At 40.2% G+C, this 20,126-nt stretch overlaps 1 long non-coding RNA gene across 1 annotated transcript in view; it reads right to left on the bottom strand.

Moving 5' to 3' along the window:
* LOC126252833 (uncharacterized) overlaps positions 1-17,811 on the bottom strand; it is a 582,778-nt gene extending 564,967 nt beyond the window's left edge. Inside the window, exon 1 of the long non-coding RNA XR_007545858.1 lies at positions 17,761-17,811. This is a non-coding gene — a long non-coding RNA (uncharacterized LOC126252833). The remainder of the gene's footprint in view (positions 1-17,760) is intronic.
* Between the last annotated feature and the right edge of the window lie 2,315 nt (positions 17,812-20,126).

Below are 20,126 nucleotides of genomic sequence, written 5' to 3'. Positions count from 1 at the left end.
ATATGCGACTTATCAGTAACACGGACATTCCCACTACGCACTGATTCTATATCCTCGACCTGTCTCTGCAGACCAGCCACTTCCTTTACGACTGACCATATGGTTTTACTTTTATCCTGAGACTTAGCTATCTATCTGCATACCACATACTTTTTGCCTTCCTAATAACTTTTTTAAGCACTTACAATACTGTTTGTAATGGGCTGCTGCATTTAGATTGTGACTGTTTCTAATGTTTTGATATAATTGCCACTTTGTTCTACAAGATATTCTTATCCCTTTAGTCAGCCACCCAGGCTGCCTGTTTGTGCTAGTACCCTGTTTTGAAAGTTCTAACGGAAAGCAACTTTCAAAGAGCACGAGAAAAGTCTTGAGGAAAGCATTATATTTATCGTCTACTGTATCAGCACTATAGACATCTTGCCACTCTTGTTCCTTGATAAGGTTTACAAAAATCTCTACAGCAATTTGATCAGTTTTCCAAAAAGTTGGTAACTATATTTAACATGTGTTGTAGCACAAAAATCTTTCAGACTTAAAATTTTTGCATCATTATCTGAAAGGCCACTCACCTTTTTGCTAACAGAATGCCCTTCTAGTAATGAGGAATGAACAAAAATATTGTCTGTGGTTGTTTTACTGTTCCCTTGCACTCTCGTTGGAAAGAATACGGTTTGCATAAGATTATATGAATAAAGGAAGTCTACCAGCATCCTTTTCCTTGCACAATCACTTATACAATTAATATTGAAGTCCCCACATATTAGTCCCCACATATTACTATCTTTTTGTATTTCCTATAAAGTGAACCAAGAACTTCCTCTAGCTTTAGCAAAAATGTTGTGAAATCGGAGTCTGGGGATCTGTTAATAATAACAGTTAGAAGTTTAGCTCCACTAAATTTAACCACACCTGCACAACATTCAAACACCTTTTCAGTGCAGTACTTTGAAACATCAATTGACTCAAATGGGATTCCGTTTTTCACATACATGGCTACTCCCCCATACCGCAAAGAGCTCCTAGAAAACTGTCAGCCAACCAGTATCCTGGTAAAGGAAGCCTCTGAATTATCTCCTTATATAAGAAGTGTTCAGATATACCAATAATTTCAGAGTCAACATCTATAAGCAGTTCACTAACTTTATCTCTAATACCTTGTATATTTTGATCAAATATACTAATTCCCTCATTAATCGGATACCTAAGCTTTGTCGAAAGTGGTTTCTTTGTTAGAGAGACTTCCCTTAAGCAAGAATACCTATCAGCTGACTTCAATCCAAAAAAGTTACAGCTATAACACCCACAACTACCGGAATTTTCCCATGAGTGATCCCACCACCCCCACCTATGCTGTCACCTATAAGCTTTGCCAACCCCCCCTTTCCATACCTGTTGAGGTGCAGGCCATGTTTAGTGAAACCCGTCCTGCTGATAGACTCCACCGACACCACTGAAATGTGACTCATTCCTTCTGTCATCAGCGCACCCCCAAGTCTCATGTTATTACGCCTGACGGCTGTATTAAGATGAGGCCGATCGTGACGCTGAAACAGTTCCACGAAATGCACATTCGTGTTGCCAGTCTGAGTGGCTATTTTTTCCAGGTCACCATCTATGTCATACTCCCCATCCCTATCAATACTATTACCAGCCCCACCCACAGTCACTACCTGATCCTCTTTAGTAAAATCCCTACATAATCCCCCCTATGTTAACAGTCACATGAGCCAATCCTGCATTAGGCTTCACAATGCTGGTGACCTGGTACTCACTCCCCAAAACTTCCTGCAACTGCTGGCCTACACCTCTACCATGAGAACTACCTAACAGCAGAACCTTCTTCTTTCTCTTAGACTTTGCAACTGTCCTAGTCACCGTAACTGCTGAGGTCTGCTGCATACTTCCTACATCTACAGCTACTAGAGATTCCTCTCCACTAGACTCTGACAGTTGGTCATAACTATTACAAACACCAATAGTAAAACTATCTGAAAATCTCCTTCTCCTAGCAGATCTCTTGCCAACAGCCAGCTCCCATTCCCCAACCCCCTTCTCCCTCCTCATCCTATCTAGCTCCTCCTGTGCGTTTTTCAACTGCACCTGAAGGGCACAGATCTTACGCTCCTGCTCCTCTATCAACTTGCTCTTGCTACATAACCTGCAGTTCCAGGAGAGGATCTCACCAGAATGTCCACTGGCTTCCCCACTGCATTCCTCCAAGTGAAAATACTTCAAACAAATCTCACACCGCAATCCACTACTCACGAACCTACGGCAAAGCCCACACTTCTCATTCATGTTAAAATTTTACAGTTATTGAAACAAGAAAACAACTTTATCTAAGTTCCACTACTACAATAAGAAGATGTTAAAAACTGACTACAATAATCACAAACTTGCTCTACAAGGGTAGTAACTACTATTATTGACAGTATTAATCAACAACAAATGAGAATATAACAAAATACTAACAAAGAAAGAAAATCAAACGTCTAATGACACAGTAACGAAACTGAAAGCAGTTCGCAAAAATTTCTTCTGAAGTTATTTCACCGGAAAACACTAAGAACACCGGTTGAAGACTACTAAATCTCCTAAATAAACTACTATACACAAACAATTAATTAGTACTTGGCTTTCGATGCGCCGCTACAGCTGCAACTGGTCAGCGCGGAATGTAAACACGGGTAAGAGGTTAAGTTGCTCGATACGAAACACTCACAAATATCAGGCCACAACACAAGAAAGGCAGAGGTGAATGAAGAAACCACTAATAAGTCACTTATATAGTAAATATTATCACAAAAACCGTTAAAATATATATCTGAAACCTAAACATAGATGAAAACTTAGAGAGCGATCTCACACGCAGTCACGCGCTTATGACGTCACACCAAAGAGCCAAGTACTCATGTGAATAACTTCAAACTTTTCTTTATTCAGTGTCAATTGCCACTTTTCGCACCATACAGATATCTTATCTAAATCATTTAGCAATTCGTTTTGGTCATCTGATGAGTTTACAAGACGGTAAATGACAGCACCAGCTGCAAACAATCTAAGACGGCTACTGAGATTGTCTCCTATGTTGTTAATATAGATCAGCAACATTAGAGGGTCTATATTACTTCCTTGAGGAACGCCGTATATTATTTCTGTTTTATTCGATGAATTTCCGTCTATTACTACGAACTGTGAACTTTCTGACAGGAAATCGCGAATCCAGTCGCACACCTGAGGCGATATTCCAGGGGCACGCAGTTTGGTTAGAAGACGCTTGTTAGGAACGGAACGGTGTCGAAAGCCTTCAGGAAATCTAAAAATATGGAATTTGACATCCCCTGTCGATAGCACTCATTACTTCATGAGTATAAAGAGCCAGTTGTGTTTCGCAAGAACAATATTTTCTGAATCCGTGCTGACTACGTGTCAATAAATCGTTTTCTTCGAGGTACTTCATAATGTTCGAATACTGTATATGTTCCAAAACCCTACTGCAAATCAACGTTAGTGATATGGGCCTGTAATTCAACGATTACTCCTACTTCCCTTTTTGGGTATTGGTGTGACTTTAGTAATTTCACTGTCTTTAGGTACGGATTTTTCTGTGAGCTAGGGTTTGTATATAATTGCTAAATATGGAGCTATTGTATCAGCATACTCTGAGAGGAACCTGACTGGTATACTATCTGGACCGGAAGCCTTGCTTTTATTAAGTCATTTAAGCTGCTTTGCGACACCGAGAATATCTATTTCTATGTTTCTCATCTTGGCAGTTGTTCTTCACTGTAATTCAGGAACATTTACTTCGTCTTCTTTAGCGGAGGAGTTTCGAAAAATCATGTTTAATACGCGAGGCCGCTACGGTCGCCGGTTCGAATCCTGCCTCGGGCATGGATGCGTGTGATGTCCTTAGGTTAGTTAGGTTTAACTAGTTCTAAGTTCTAGGGGACTAATGACCTCAGCAGTTGAGTCCCATAGTGCTCAGAGCCATTTGAACCATGTTTAATAATTCTGCTTTAGTGGCACTGCCATCAGTGATTTCACCGTTGTTATTGCGCAGTGGTTATTTGATGAATATATCTAATGAACGCTAACAGATTTGTAAATTATTCTCAGAGCTATTACTTGACATTTAATTTGGGTAAGACACGTTAACATAAAGTTGACGTACTTTATACGTAATTGTGTTACACCCAAGGCATCTTAAGGGTAACATACATGCAGATTAGTGTTACGTAATATAGGATGAGACAGAAGTTAATGTAAGAACCAATTTCAAACCTTAGTAACGTTTATGAATCTTCCTTTGCTACTTCCAGGAATATAGACTACCCGTGGTCTAGCGGTAGCGTCTTTGATTCATAATCAAAATGTCTTCGGTCATGGGTTCGATCCCTGCCACTGCCTAAATTTTGATAAATAATCAGCATTGGCGGCCGAAGACTTCCGGCTTAAGAAGTCAGCCTCATTCTGCCAACGGCCTTGTCAAAGAGGGCGGAGGAGCGGATAGAGGTTCAGGGCACTCTCTTGTCCTACGGGTGGGAAATTGCCCCTAAAGGCGGAAGAATCAGCAATGATCAACGACATGAGGATGCAGAAGGCAATGGAAACCACTGCATTAAAGACACGTAACGTGTATCCACAGGACATGTGGCCCGTAATTGAAGAAGTGTCATAATGATCTCTCCATTGGCAAAAGATTCCGGAATAGTCCCCCATTAGGATCTCCGGGAGGGGACTGCCAAGGGGGAGGTTACCATGAGAAAAAGATTGAATAATCAACGAAAGGATAACGTTCTACGAGTCGGGGCGTGGAATGTCAGAAGCTTGAACGTGGTAGGGAAACTAGAAAATCTGAAAAGGGAAATGCGAAGGCTCAATCTAGATATAGTAGGGGTCAGTGAAGTAAAGTGGAAGGAAGACAAGGATCTCTGGTCAGATGGGTATCGGGTAATATTAACAGCAGCAGACAATGGTATAACTGGTGTAGGATTCGTTATGAATAGGAAGGTAGGGCAGAGGGTGTGTTACTGTGAACAGTTCAGTAACCGGGTTGTTCTAATCGAAATCGACAGCAGACCAACACCGACTACGATAGTTCAGGTATACATGCCGACGTCGCAAGCTGAAGATGAACAGATAGAGAAAGTGTATGAGGATATTGAAAGGGTAATGCAGTATTTAAAGGGGGACGAAAATCTGATAGTCATGGGCGAATGGAATGCAGTTGTAGGGGAAGGAGTAGAATAAAAGGTTACAGAAGAATATGGGCTTGGGACAAGTAATGAAAGAGGAGAAAGACTAATTGAGTTGTGTAGCAAGTTTCAGCTAGTAATAGCGAATACCCTGTTCAAGAATCACAAGAGGAGGAGGTATACTTGGAAAAGGCCGGGAGATACGGGAAGATTTCAATTAGATTACATCATGGTCAGACAGAGATTCCGAAATCAGATACTGGATTGTAAGGCGTACCCAGGAGCAGATATAGACTCAGATCACAATGTAGTAGTGATGAAGAGTAGGCTGAAGTTCACGACATTAGTCAGGAAGAATCAATACGCAAAGAAGTGGGATACGGAAGTACTAAGGAATGACGAGATACGTTTGAAGTTCTCTAACGCTGTAGATACAGCAATAAGGAATAGCGCAGTAGGCAGTACAGTTGAAGAGGAATGGACATCTCTAAAAAGGGCCATCACAGAAGTTGGGAAGGAAAACATAGGTACAAAGAAGGTAGCTGCGAAGAAACCATGGGTAACAGAAGAAATACTTCAGTTGATTGATGAAAGGAGGAAGTACAAACATGTTCCGGCAAAATCAGGAATACAGAAATACAAGTAGCTGAGGAATGAAATAAATAGGAAGTGCAGGGAAGCTAAGACGAAATGGCTGCAGGAAAAATGTGAAGACATCGAAAAAGATATGATTATCGAAAGGACAGACTCAGCATACAGGAAAGTCAAAACAACCTTTGGTGACATTAAAAGCAAAGGTGGTAACATTAAGAGTGCAACGGGAATTCCACTGTTAAATGCAGAGGAGAGAGCAGATAGGTGGAAAGAATACATTGAAAGCCTCTATGAGGGTGAAGATTCGTCTGATGTGATAGAAGAAGAAACAGGAGTCGATTTAGAAGAGATAGGGGATCCAGTATTAGAATCGGAATTTAAAAGAGCTTTGGAGGACTTACGATCAAATAAGGCAGAAGGGATAGATAACATTCTATCAGAATTTCTAAAATCATTGGGGGAAGTGGCAACAAAACGACTATTCACGTTGGTGTGTAGAATATATGAGTCTGGCGACATACCATCTGACTTTCGGAAAAGCATCATCCACAAAATCCCGAAGATGGCAAGAGCTGACAAGTGCGAGAATTATCGCACAATCAGCTTAACAGCTCATGCATCGAAGCTGCTTACAAGAATAATATACAGAAGAATGGAAAAGAAAATTGAGAATGCGCTAGGTGACGATCAGTTTGGCTTTAGGAAAAGTACAGGGACGAGAGAGGCAATTCTGACGTTACGGCTAATAATGGAAGCAAGGCTAGAGAAAAATCAATACACGTTCATAGGATTTGTCGACCTGGAAAAAGCGTTCGACAATATAAAATGGTGCAAGCTGTTCAAGATTCTGAAAAAAGTAGGGATAAGCTATAGGGAGAGACGTGTCATATACAATATGTACAACAACCAAGAGGGAATAATAAGAGTGGACGATCAAGAACGAAGTGCTCGTATTAAGAAGGGTGTAAGACAAGGCTGTAGCCTTTGGCCCCTACTCTTCAATCTGTACATCGAGGAAGCCATGATGGAAATAAAAGAAAGGTTCAGGAGTGGAATTCAAATACAAGGTGAAAGGATATCAATGACACGATTCGCTGATGACATTGCTATCCTGAGTGAAAGTGAAGAAGAATTAAATGATCCGCTGAACGGAATGAACAGTCTAATGAGTACACAGTATGGTTTGAGAGTAAATCGGAGAAAGACGAAGGTAATGAGAAGTAGTAGAAATGAGAACAGCGAGAAACTTAACATCAGGATTGATGGTCACGAAGTCAATGAAGTTAAGGAATTCTGCTACCTAGGCAGTAAAATAACCAATGACGGACGGAGCAAGGAGGACATCAAAAGCAGACTCGCTATGGCAAAAAAGGCATTTCTGGCCAAGAGAAGTCTACTAATATCAAATACCGGCCTTAATTTGAGGAAGAAATTTCTGAGGATGTACGTCTGGAGTACAGCATTGTATGGTAGTGAAACATGGACTGTGGGAAAACCGGAAGAGAAGAGAATCGAAGCATTTGAGATGTGGTGCTATAGACGAATGTTGAAAATTAGGTGGACTGATAAGGTAAGGAATGAGGAGGTTCTATGCAGAATCGGAGAGGAAAGGAATATGTGGAAAACACTGATAAGGAGAAGGGACAGGATGGTAGGACATCTGCTAAGACATGAGGGAATGACTTGCATGGTACTAGAGGGAGATGTAGAGGGTAAAAACTGTAGAGGAAGACAGAGATTGGAATACGTCAAGCAAATAATTGAGGACGTAGGTTGCAAGTGCTACTCTGAGATGAAGAGGTTAGCACAGGAAAGGAATTCGTGGCGGGCCGCATCAAACCAGTCAGTGGACTGATGGAAAAAAAAAAAAAGAAAGACGTATTAAGTACGGAAATTCGTAGTATTTATGCCCCATAACAACATTTATTTTATGGTATTTCCCTTTACGTCCATACCAAAACGAAAGTAGATTTTCAAATTTAATGAGATATAACCAAACGAATTGCTTACAGTAATGGTTGTAGTCTTAACCCGACTGGTAATATACTGAAAGGAAAAAGTAGAAAAGAATAGCACTTTTGTATCCTCTTCAGAATGTACGAGTGTCAACAGGAAATGGGTGCTCGAGTTACATGTGGGCGAAACTTCAAAGGTATCTGCCAGCAAATTAAACTATAATATGTATGCAACGTATTTTCATTTCAAGAATACTATTTCGACATTCTGCTCAACATTAAAGGCAAGACTTCACTTTTAGAACAGAGTGGAATTTATAGGATTTTCTACTGTATGTGTAGCAAAGTATAAGTCAGTCAATCAGACTGACTGAAAATGGAACGGAGATGCTCTGAATAAAAGTCGTTCTTATATAATTAAATACGATGTTCTCCACAAATCAAATAAAGTCAGAAAACTAACATTATTGAACATTTCGACTATGAATAAACATCAATCACAAAACCCTAACGTTATCAAATACAGTTTCATTATGCAATTTCTGAAGTAGCAACAGCCAATAAACACTGGCCTCACTCTGAGATTGTACGGTTGTTGCAAATTATGTAACTGTTTCCCACTCGTCAAACTGCTTTGACCCATTCCTCAGCTCTGCTTCCCCCTCTCTCACAGTTCAGCACCTTCACCAGCCTCTGGATTCTTGTCCATGTACCATACTGGTTTGCTCTCTATATTCGTATACTTCCAATCTATGATTACAACGAAGTGTAAAACTCGCTGACATGTACCTTCTTTAAGTATATTTAAATACTACGTATAGTTCCGAGATTTTAACTAAAGTCTGTATAAAATGTGTAGTTCAATATTTATCACACTTTTTCATTCATTTCTTTAGACAAAAACAGAAAATTAAATTGCTTGAATTTTACATAGATACAAAACAAAAAATAATATATTTCTTGTTTTGTACCCACGGAAAACCAAAGCAATACGATTTTTTGTTTTTGTTTTAGATCAATCAAACTTTACAGCTACGGATTTGTACACATATCCCTATACAACGGTAACGCCGGTAATGTTAAACGACAATCGATGCAAACGTTGTACCTCTAAGGGGAAGTTTTGAGAAGTTGTGACCCAGAGATAACCTAATGCAAACAGAACAATCAAACTGGGATTTGTTTCCGGAACACTCCAGCAGAGTATAACCAGCTGTAAACAAATTGGTCAAGAGCTGACGTTCTAGCAGCACGAAAGCAAGTTATAACATTACATATTACTGTCGGCTGCCAGCCTAATTAGGCATTCTTGCGTCAACGAATATAATGAAACAGAAGGCAGTACTAAGGCTAAAAACCTAGCCCTCCTTGACACAAACACACTAAACTCTTTCTTTATATCTATTCAAACTCCAACACAGTAATCTAAACTTGCAGATAAATGTGGTACTAACTTGGAAGACAGACAAACAAATGGCCAATGACATAGCAAACAGTAACTTATCCCCCTCAACAGCACGTACCTTAAATGAACTAGAAGCAACAGTTTATGAAAGCAGTCACCAACAGAGATGAAACTAGTAGCAATACAGAACAGGGAAGAGCACGAAATGCTTCTGATTTAAATCAGGGGATCTGTTACTGATGATACTCTATAACATCATTGCTTAGTACAGTGTCTCTATGCCTGTGCATTAAGCAACTTGGATTAGAATAGCTAACTCAGTATACACTCCTTTTTTAAACTCACTTTCAATCAGTTAAATAGAATACAAATCCAGCTACACTGGCTCTGAAGGAGCCTTTGCTTTGCTTCATTAACTAACGAGCCTAGTACATGAGGACCCTTAAACTTTCATGGTTTGAAGAACCATACTCACTAACAAAACTACACCAGTATGTATGAAAAATCAGCACAACAACCTATAACCCTTTAAATAACAGATGTGCTTTGATAATAAGTCTTTTAACCTTCTTAAAATATAATTTCCTGTGTACATACCAACACAACATTAAATTCAAGTTCAACCGCTTTCTCATGGAATGAACACCGATAAACACTTCGTCATTCTGATCAAAGTGCATAAATGCAACAATTAATAATCTTTTTCATTTCAGATAAAATTTACTATTTTCAGGCCGCTTTTCAATAAGGCAAATTGTTTGAGAAAATAACAGCAGATTGATTTAAAACTGAACTTTAAACACTATAACTCCACCATTAGAAAGCAATCATAACTATTTTTACAACTGTCGAATAAGTCTTTCAATAATCAATTAGGACACTCGGAGTTAAATTCACTAAGATAGGATTCCCGACCAGGTTTGTGATTTGTGATAAGACAGAATTTTAGCAACAGCAAGATTATTACTGCAATCAACCAAATTTCACAAATACCTGGTCCATTGACAGAGAGCCAAATATAAACAATTTAGTGGAACCCTGGTGACACTGGTGGCGTGATTTCCAGTAACTGTTAACATGGAGGCTAAGCAGTCATGGCAGTACTGTTGGCGTCGCCCTGTTACAGAACTTCTTGGCGTCGGCATTATATTTTTACCATACCATGATAATAATATCGCCATAATATCACCAAAGGCAGCATTCGAGGCCGATGAACACTGAAGCTCTTCCTTGTCTCAAAATTCCAAGGAAATGATCCGCTAATGCTAATAAGATGTTGACAACAGCACTGCTCAGCCAAGACTCCTCACCCATCACGAGGGACGAGTTGCCACTTGAGCGCCAACCACGCGTTTCCCACTCCGCCCCGGTACTTCTATAGCTGCGGGGCTTCCCCACATCTTTTACATTCAATCCTACGTTCCCTAACTACGGGCCAAGTCATTTACAGTACATTATACAGGGTGTTACAAAAAGGTACGGCCAAACTTTCAGGAAACATTCCTCACACACAAAGAGAGAAAATATGTTATGTGGACATGTGTCCGCAAACGCTTACTTTCCATGTTGTTGTTGTTGTCTTCAGTCCTAAGACTGGTTTGATGCAGCTCTCCATGCTACTCTATCCTGTGCAAGCTTCTTCATCTCCCAGTACCTACTGCAACCTACATCCTTCTGAATCTGCTTAGTGTATTGATCTCTTGGTCTCCCTCTACGATTTTTACCCTCCACGCAATACAAAATTGGCGATCCCTTGATGCCTCAAAACATGTCCCTTCTTCTAGTCACGTTGTGCCACAAACTTCTCTTCTCCCCAATCCTATTCAATACCTCCTCATTAGTTACGTGATCTACCCACCTTATCTTCAGCATTCTTCTGTAGCACCACATTTCGAAAGCTTCTATTCTCTTCTTGTCCAAACTGGTTATCGTCCATGTTTCACTTCCATACATGGCTACACTCCATACAAATACTTTCAGAAACGACTTCCTGACACTTAAATCTATACTCGATGTTAACAAATTTCTCTTCTTCACAAACGATTTCCCTGCAATTGCCAGTCTACATTTTATATCCTCTCTACTTCGACCATCATCAGTTATTTTACTCCCTAAATAGCAAAACTCCTTTACTACTTTAAGTGTCTCATTTCCTAATCTAATCCCCTCAGCATCACCCGATTTAATTTGACTACATTCCATTATCCTCGTTTTGCTTTTGTTGATGTTCATCTTATATCCTCCTTTCAAGACACTGTCCATTCCGTTCAACTGCTCTTCCAAGTCCTTTGCTGTCTCTGACACAATTACAATGTCATCGGCGAACCTCAAAGTTTTTATTTCTTCTCCATGGATTTTAATACCTACTCCGAATCTTTCTTTTGTTTGCTTTACTGCTTGCTCAATATACACATTGAATAACATTGGGGAGAGGCTACAAACCTGTCTCACTCCTTTCCCTTTCATGCCCCTCGACTCTTATAACTGCCATCTGGTTTCTGTACAAATTGTAAAAAGCCTTTCGCTCCTTGTATTTTACCCCTGCCATCTTCAGAATTTGAAAGAGAGTATTCCAGTTAACGATGTCAAAACCTTTCTCTAAGTCTACAAATGCTAGAAACGTAGGTTTGCCTTTTCTTAATCTTTCTTCTAAGATAAGTCGTAAGGTCAGTATTGCCTCACGTGTTCCAACATTTCTACGGAATCCAAACTGATCTTCCCCGAGGTCCGCTTCTACCAGTTTTTCCATTCGTCTGTAAAGAATTCGCGTTAGTATTTTGCAGCTGTGACTTATTAAACGGATAGTTCGGTAATTTTCACATCTGTCAACACCTGCTTTCTTTGGGATTGGAATTATTATATTCTTCTTGAAGTCTGCGGGTATTTCGCCTGTCTCATACATCTTGCTCACCAGATGGTAGAGTTTTGTCAGGACTGGCTCTCCCTAGGCTATCAGTAGTTCTAATGGAATGTTGTCTACTCCCGGGGCCTTGTTTCGACTCAGGTCTTTCAGTGCTCTGTCAAACTCTTTTGCCTTCCCTTCTTTGCTTGGAACTGGGTTGCCATATGAGCTCTTGATATTCATACAAGTGGTTCTCTTCTCTCCAAAGGTGTCTTTAATTTTCCTGTAGGCAGTATCTATCTTACCCCTAGTGAGATAAGCCTCTACATCCTTACATTTGTCCTCTAGCCATCCCTGCTTAGCCATTTTGCACTTCCTGTCGATCTCATTTTTGAGACGTTTGTATTCCTTTTTGCCTGCTTCATTTACTGCATTTTTATATTTTCTCCTTTCATCAATTAAATTCGATATTTCTTCTGTTATCCAAGGATTTCTATTAGCCCTCGTCTTTTTACCTACTTGATCCTCTGCTGCCTTCACTACTTCATCCCTCAGAGCTACCCATTCTTCTTCTACTGTATTTCTTTCCCCCATTCCTGTCAATTCTTCCCTTATGCTCTCCCTGAAACTCTCTACAACCTCTGGTTCTTTCAGTTTATCCAGGTCCCATCTCCTTAAATTCCCACCTTTTTGCAGTTTCTTCAGTTTCAATCTGCAGTTCATAACCAATAGATTGTGGTCAGAATCCACATCTGCCCCTGGAAATGTCTTACAATTTAAAACCTGGTTCCTAAATCTCTGTCTTACCATTATATAATCTATCTGATACCTTTTAGTATCTCCAGGATTCTTCCAGGTATACAACCTTCTTTTATGATTCTTGAACCAAGTGTTAGCTATGATTAAGTTATGCTCTGTGCAAAATTCTACAAGGCGGCTTCCTCTTTCATTTCTTCCCCCCAATCCATATTCACCTACTATGTTTCCTTCTCTCCCTTTTCCTACCGACGAATTCCAGTCACCCATGACTATTTAATTTTCGTCTCCCTTCACTACCTGAATAATTTCTTTTATCTCGTCATACATTTCATCAATTTCTTCATCATCTGCAGAGATAGTTGGCATATAAACTTGTACTACTGTAGTAGGCATGGGCTTTGTGTCTATCTTGGCCACAATAATGCGTTCACTATACTGTTTGTAGTAGCTAACCCGCACTCCTATTTTTTTATTCATTATTAAACCTACTCCTGCATTACCCCTATTTGATTTTGTATTTATAACCCTGTATTCACCTGACCAAAAGTCTTGTTCCTCCTGCCACCGAACTTCACTAATTCCCACTATATCTAACTTTAACCTATCCATTTCCCTTTTTAAGTTTTCTAACCTACCTGCCCGATTAAGGGATCTGACATTCCACGCTCCGATCCGTAGAATGCCAGTTTTCTTTCTCCTGATAACGACGTCCTCTTGAGTAGTCCCCGCCCGGAGATCCGAATGGGGTACTATTTTACCTCCGGAATATTTTACCCAAGAGGACACCATCATCATTTAATCATACATTAAAGCTGCATGTCCTCGGGAAAAATTACATCTTTCCATCTTAGAGCTCATTTTATTACTTCTCTTCAAATCACATTAATCATGGAATGGAAACACACAACAACAGAACGTACCAGCGTGACTTCAAACACTTTGTTGCAGGAAATGTTCAAAATGTCCTCCGTTAGCGAGGATACGTGCATCCACCCTCCGTCGCATGGAATCCCTGATGCGCTGATGCAGCTCTGGAGAATGGCGTATTGTATCACAGCTGTCCACAATACGAGCACGAAGAGCCTCTACATTTGGTACCGGTGTTGCGTAGACAAGAGCTTTCAAATGCCCCCATAAATGAAAGTCTAGAGGGTTGAGGTCAGGAGAGCGTGGAGGCCATGGAATTGGTCCGCCTCTACCAATCCATCGGTCACCGAATCTGTTGTTGAGAAGCGTACGAACACTTCGACTGAAATGTGCAGGAGCTCCATCGTGCATGAACCACATGTTGTGTCGTACTTGTAAAGGCACATGTTCTAGCAGCACAGGTAGAGTATCCCGTATGAAATCATGATAACGTGCTCCACTGAGCGTAGGTGGAAGAACATGGGGCCCAATAAAGACATCACCAACAACGCCTGGCCAAACATTCACAGAAAATCTGTGTTGATGACGTGATTGCACAATTGCGTGCGGATTCTCGTCAGCCCACACATGTTGATTGTGAAAATTTACAATTTGATCACGTAGGAATGAAACCTCATCCGTAAAGAGAACATTTGCACTGAAATGAGGATTGACACATTGTTGGATGAACCATTCGCAGAAGCGTCCCGTGGAGGCCAATCAGCTGCTGATAGTCCTGCACACGCTGTACATGGTACGGAAACAACTGGTTCTCCCGTAGCACTCTCCATACAGTGACGTGGTCAACGTTACCTTGTACAGCAGCAACTTCTCTGACGCTGACATTAGGGTTATTGTCAACTGGACGAAGAATTGCCTCGTCCGTTGCAGGTGTCTTCGGCGTTCTAGGTCTTCCCCAGACGCGAGTCATAGGCTGGAATGTTCCGTGCTCCGTATGACGCCGATCAATTGCTTCGAACGTTTTCCTGTCGGGACACCTTCGTTCTGGAAATCTGTCTCGATACAAACGTACCGCGCCACGGCTATTGCCCCGTGCTAATCCATACATCAAATGGGCATCTGCCAACTCCGCACTTGTAAACATTGCACTGACTGCAAAACCACGTTCGTGATGAGCACTAACCTGTTGATGCTACGTACTGATGTGCTTGATGCTAGTACTGTAGAGCAATGAGTCGCATGTCAACACAAGCACCGAAGTCAACATTACCTACCTTCAATTGGGCCAACTGGCGATGAATCGAGGAAGTACAGTACATACTGACGAAACTAAAATGAGCTCTAACGTGGAAATTAAGCGTTTCCGAACACATGTCCACATAACATCTTTTCTTTATTTGTGTGTGAGCAATGTTTCCTGAAAGTTTGGCCGTAGCTTTTTGTTACACCCTATAAAACAATTATTCCAGTAGTTATTTAAATCCAGAAGCATAATTTAAGCAACATCATTCAAAAGTTCACATAATTGAAATATGTATAAATAGTCAAAGAATTTCCATGCTAAGTACAACACTCTACATAAGCAACACTACTGATTGACATTGAAATATCGATACAGATACAAAATAGGTTGAAAACAGGTGTTACAGCTAGAGTCTAAACGTTCAACATATCATTATGTCATATTGCTAATTTCGTACCCATGTCAAACTGAAGCATGCCAATGTTGTGTTTTTCGTGTAGATCTACAATCTGTAAATGTCACATATCTTTGAAAGTAAGTCTTACAGCTAGAAGCTCTTTCTGACGTTTGAATTGTCTGTTCAGTCGAAAGTTCTCTGACGACGGGTCAGAGAGCCTAGATCGCGTTCACAACAACAGCAACACAACTACAACAAAAACCTTGTGAAACAAAAATTCTTTGCATTCCAGATTTTTACAAAGAGCGTGCCATTACACTATCGTCCTGCTCTTTCGTCTACTTAGTGTTTCCCTAATATTTCTTCCCTCTGTGATTCCGGGAATAACCCCATTTCCTGTCTTTCCTCTTGACCTCCAAAATACCTCTGTAACAGCACGTCCCAAGCGCTTCGATTCTCTTCATTTCTTGTTTACCTACTGTCCATGATTCACTTTCGTACAAGGCTGAACTCCTGCTGTACCTTCTCACTAATTTCTTTTACGCATTAAGGCCTATATTTGGTTCTCATAGAATTCATTTGGCGAGGAATTCTTTGTTACCTGTATAAGACTGCTTCTTATGTCCTCCTTGCTTCTTCCGCATGCACTCTTTGATTCCCAGGTTGCAGGATTCATTCACTTCGTTTACGATGTAGTTCACAGTTTTGATGTCAAGTTTTTCAGTTTGTACTCATTTCTACTGCTCTTCGGTGACTGGTTCTACATGTGATCTCCTGCTATGTGTTTGCAGTAACTTTTAGGCACTACATGTATTTCCAGCATCCTCGTGTCAATATTTCAAATATTTAGGACACATATTTATTATTTTATTTGAGGTATAAAATTATACTCTAAGACAAATAACTCGACTCGCCACGAAGAAATTATCGGAATGTATACAATTTCAGAAACATTGGATGATTCATTCAAGAGAAAGAGCTTCATAAATTGAGAAAGTCAATAATGTGTTGGTCAATCTCGGGCACTTATTCAAACACTTATTCGGCTTGCAATTCATTGAAAGACTTTCTCGATTACCTGAGAAATATCGTGCCAAATTTTGTCCAATTGGTACGTTAGATTGTCAAAATCCAGAGATTGTTTGAGGGCCCTGCCCGTAATGCTTGGTGCGACCTCCTGCCCAAGATAGGGTTTGGCAAGCACGAAGAAAAGTCATAGAAACTAACGCTGTTTCTGGCCAGGTATGATCTTGTCCGTACATGTATGTCACATCTATCGGTTTCCGTCCCATTCGGATAGTTCCGTCGTGGTGCGTCTTCGTGGGGAAAATGGTCACCGACGTATACATGTATTTCCATTTTATTATTTGTTTGTTCTTTCATTTATGTCGCTGAAGGGACGCTCTCGAACTGTCTCGATGATCAAAAATAGCTGTCGTTTTAGTTATGAATGCTCTCACTCAGAGAGGATGTTGACGAATGATAACTTTGGATGTAAACTCACAGCAAGTGAGAGACGGCGTGACAGCAATGCAGTTTCACATGTTAGCATACATAACTAAAAAATCTCTGCAAGTTCGGAAGAGCACTCAGAGAAATGAACTAACCCTCCCACATACGAATACCGAGCTCCGCAAAGGAACCTGATTTTCTTGGGTGGCGTCTGTTTCTTTCGGCCGCGTATCATTACCATAAAGTATCGTGAGCGACTACACAACGACATACAATTTAACGCAACGGCTGTAATATGGGAAACGCAGTGTCGTTTTATCGACCCTGCGAGGCAAACAACAGGGGAAACCCTTCCCGCTCCGAAATAAACGCCCATCTATTTTCTGAAACATCGCGAGTTCTCAGTTATTTCCGTATTTATTACCTAGGCTCCAGTATTTGTTTTCATATCGTGGTAACAGATTTTCAGAAGCGGTGACTGATATTGCAATGGATGTCATAGAGTTATTGCTCGATTATGCAAGGCATCAACCTTTCTCGTCATTTTAAGAAAACAAATTTTGCATTTGAAACAGTTTCTTCGTCACTTGCTGGGGGTAGTGGAGCACTTTAAATTTATAGGGTGCTAACTCCACAGTGTACTCACTGCTGTTACTGTTTCTAATACACATAAACGTGTTAACGCAGACGCAATAGTAAGAACGAAAAAAAAAACAACTCTTCTGAAGATGTGGCATAAAAACACTGGAATGGAATGGAGTAGAGGTAGAGGGCAGCAGTCCCTCGGCGGTGTAGAAGACACATAATGGCATAAAAATGCTTAAATTACAGTTAATTTGAATTACTCTCTCGAGTAATCTCTTATTATAACCATCTTAGTTATTACTCGTTTTAGACTTACAAAACAGCATCAGTGAGCATAATTCGTTCAGTTAACTGAACTCCAGTTAAATCTGTTGAAGCTTGGTTGCTCATGTCGGAAGACTCAACTGGAGGGATTAATAACACAAAAGTAATAAGCGAAAAAAAAACCAGCAGATTTTACCTTGGCTCTTGTGATGGCACTTTTCGAGAGCTGCATCTTGCAGCGCTGTTCTTGAAGAACTCCGACTCACCCTGACAGTATGTCTTTTTCAGTTGTTTAAGTGCTATGGTGTTGTTCGAAAAGAATTTGGTTAAGACTTCAGTTGGTAACGGTTTGTCTCGGCGTCATTTCCTGTGTGATTCAATGAACAGAGCAACATGTCAGAAAACCGAAATGTTTCTCGTTATTCTAAGAAAACAACTGTAGTTCCTCTACTCTCAGAGATGAGGTTATTGTTTACGACGGTGGGTAAACAAGTTTTTAATAATACATGCCTTCGATTCCAATCCAAAAGCACATTCAATGGCTTTTCTTCACTCACGTAAATGAATCAAAAATTCTCTTCACATTGTACAAAAATTTTATTTTGAGCACATTCTCAATAGCTAGGGTGATAATAGAAATAGTGCTATCATTCTCATCGAACATTGATCTCGATGTGGATGGAAAATCTAGGGCTGCATTGTTACCAAATGTATGACTGTTAAAGAGAGAAATATATTTCTGTCGGTACCACGTAGTAAATAATCCATCAGGAATGCAACATACCATTAACACAACGAGGTGGTATGATTTTTAAGTGAAGTACGTTGAACCACTATTTGCACATTTCAAAATTCTGATATGCTTTCTAACAAATGTACGAATATAGTTCGGAAGAGTCTATAAATGATCAAAACCTTCGGCAATCTCTTCCCAACCGTCTCCTTTTGGAACAGATATAAGAATCCCCTTGAGTACATTCCAAACTATTTTTGTGGTCCACACTACGATGTAATCAAAGAAAGGTTCCTCCTCGTGCAAAGTACTATAACACTGAATCAAGTGCATAGCTGCAACCAAATACCTATTAGTGAAGCACTTTGCGTGATGTCTTGTTGTTAATTTGTATCGTAGTTCCGTATTTTTTCTCTTACTATTTGCTAGGAGTGGTATCTATTTTCTATTGCCACCCTGCACTGAAGTTTCTAAAAATACTAGGGTTCTATAAACAAATTTTGAGTGAATTATACACATGTCTCAGATGCCAACTACCTCCCAGCAGAGGTATCTTTGTATTCCCGGTGCCCCCGTTCAAAAACCTGTCTAACGGCCATCGCTCTCTACGTGAAAATTAATAAGACTGAAGTGAAAGGGGTTACGTTAAAACTAAAATCACATAAAAACAATTAATTATCTGACGAATGAAATTTGGTAAGTTTCTTCTATTGTTTTGAAAAAGTTTAAAATTTGTGGTAAGGACTATGGGACCAAAATCTACATCTACATCTACATTTATACTCCGCAAGCCACCCAACGGTGTGTGGCGGAGGGCACTTTACGTGCCACGGTCATTACCTCCCTTTTGTGTTCCAGTCACGTATGGTTCGCGGGAAGAACAACTGTTTATGCTGAGGTCATCGGTCCCTAGGCTTACTTAATTTAACTTGAACTAACTTACGCTAAGGACGACACACACACCCATGCCGGAGGGAGGATTCGAACCTCTGACGGGGAGAGCCTCTATCATTTTGGCAACACACGGAAAATTCTTATGAAAATTTGTAGTACTTCTTAATTAACATAATAGGGCCAGAACATCAGGCAAATGTTTTCTTTTTGATATTACCGCCGTGCAGTGTCAAGCACCATGGGAGAATCCAATGTAATTAATTAATAACTTTAATTTAGCGTATTTCTCGATTTTTGTCATATAGTTATATTAAAATCCGCACAATTTCGGTGCTACAGTAAATTTTGTTCAAGATGTTCTGTCCATACGCTCATGGCACTGTGATATAATGGCGTAGAGCAGTGATGCCCAGCGGATACGTTCCTGGGCACGAGGGAGCGTTTAAGATATCTAATGAGGCGTTTTTTGTTGAAGGCAAATACGGTAAGTGTGGAGGGTCAACTGCCACTCCCACTCTGCTGAAGATTTTCCTTAATACTAAAAACATCGAATGGATGTTTCAAATATATGTGTGAATGTGTTTTAAGCAACATCAATCTGGACAAAAGTGGGTAAGGGAACATTATATTAGCTACTATTAGCACAACCGGACAAGTGACAAAAGAACAGTAATATAAATCGATGAGTAAGAAACCGATGGAGAAAGAATTTTTGGTACGCCTCTCGTAGGATGAAGAAAATTAGATGTATTCTTTCGCTGGGCTGTCTCGTCCAATTTGACGATTTCAAGATAGGTATTTATATTACAGATGTGGATGTAAATGAACGTTGTATTCGCCGTGGGAGAAGGAATTTGGGCGTTTTTCTTTCTAAATACTTATCACGTGTAAAATATTCCGGTTTATTTAATACGTTAGCGAATGGTTCTGTGGGG

Source organism: Schistocerca nitens, chromosome 4, assembly GCF_023898315.1.
Source record: "Schistocerca nitens isolate TAMUIC-IGC-003100 chromosome 4, iqSchNite1.1, whole genome shotgun sequence".
In the NCBI taxonomy this organism is placed as follows: Eukaryota; Metazoa; Arthropoda; class Insecta; order Orthoptera; family Acrididae; genus Schistocerca; species Schistocerca nitens.
The sequence above is the reverse complement of the archived record's forward strand: the minus strand, read 5'-3'. Positions and strand labels throughout refer to the sequence as shown.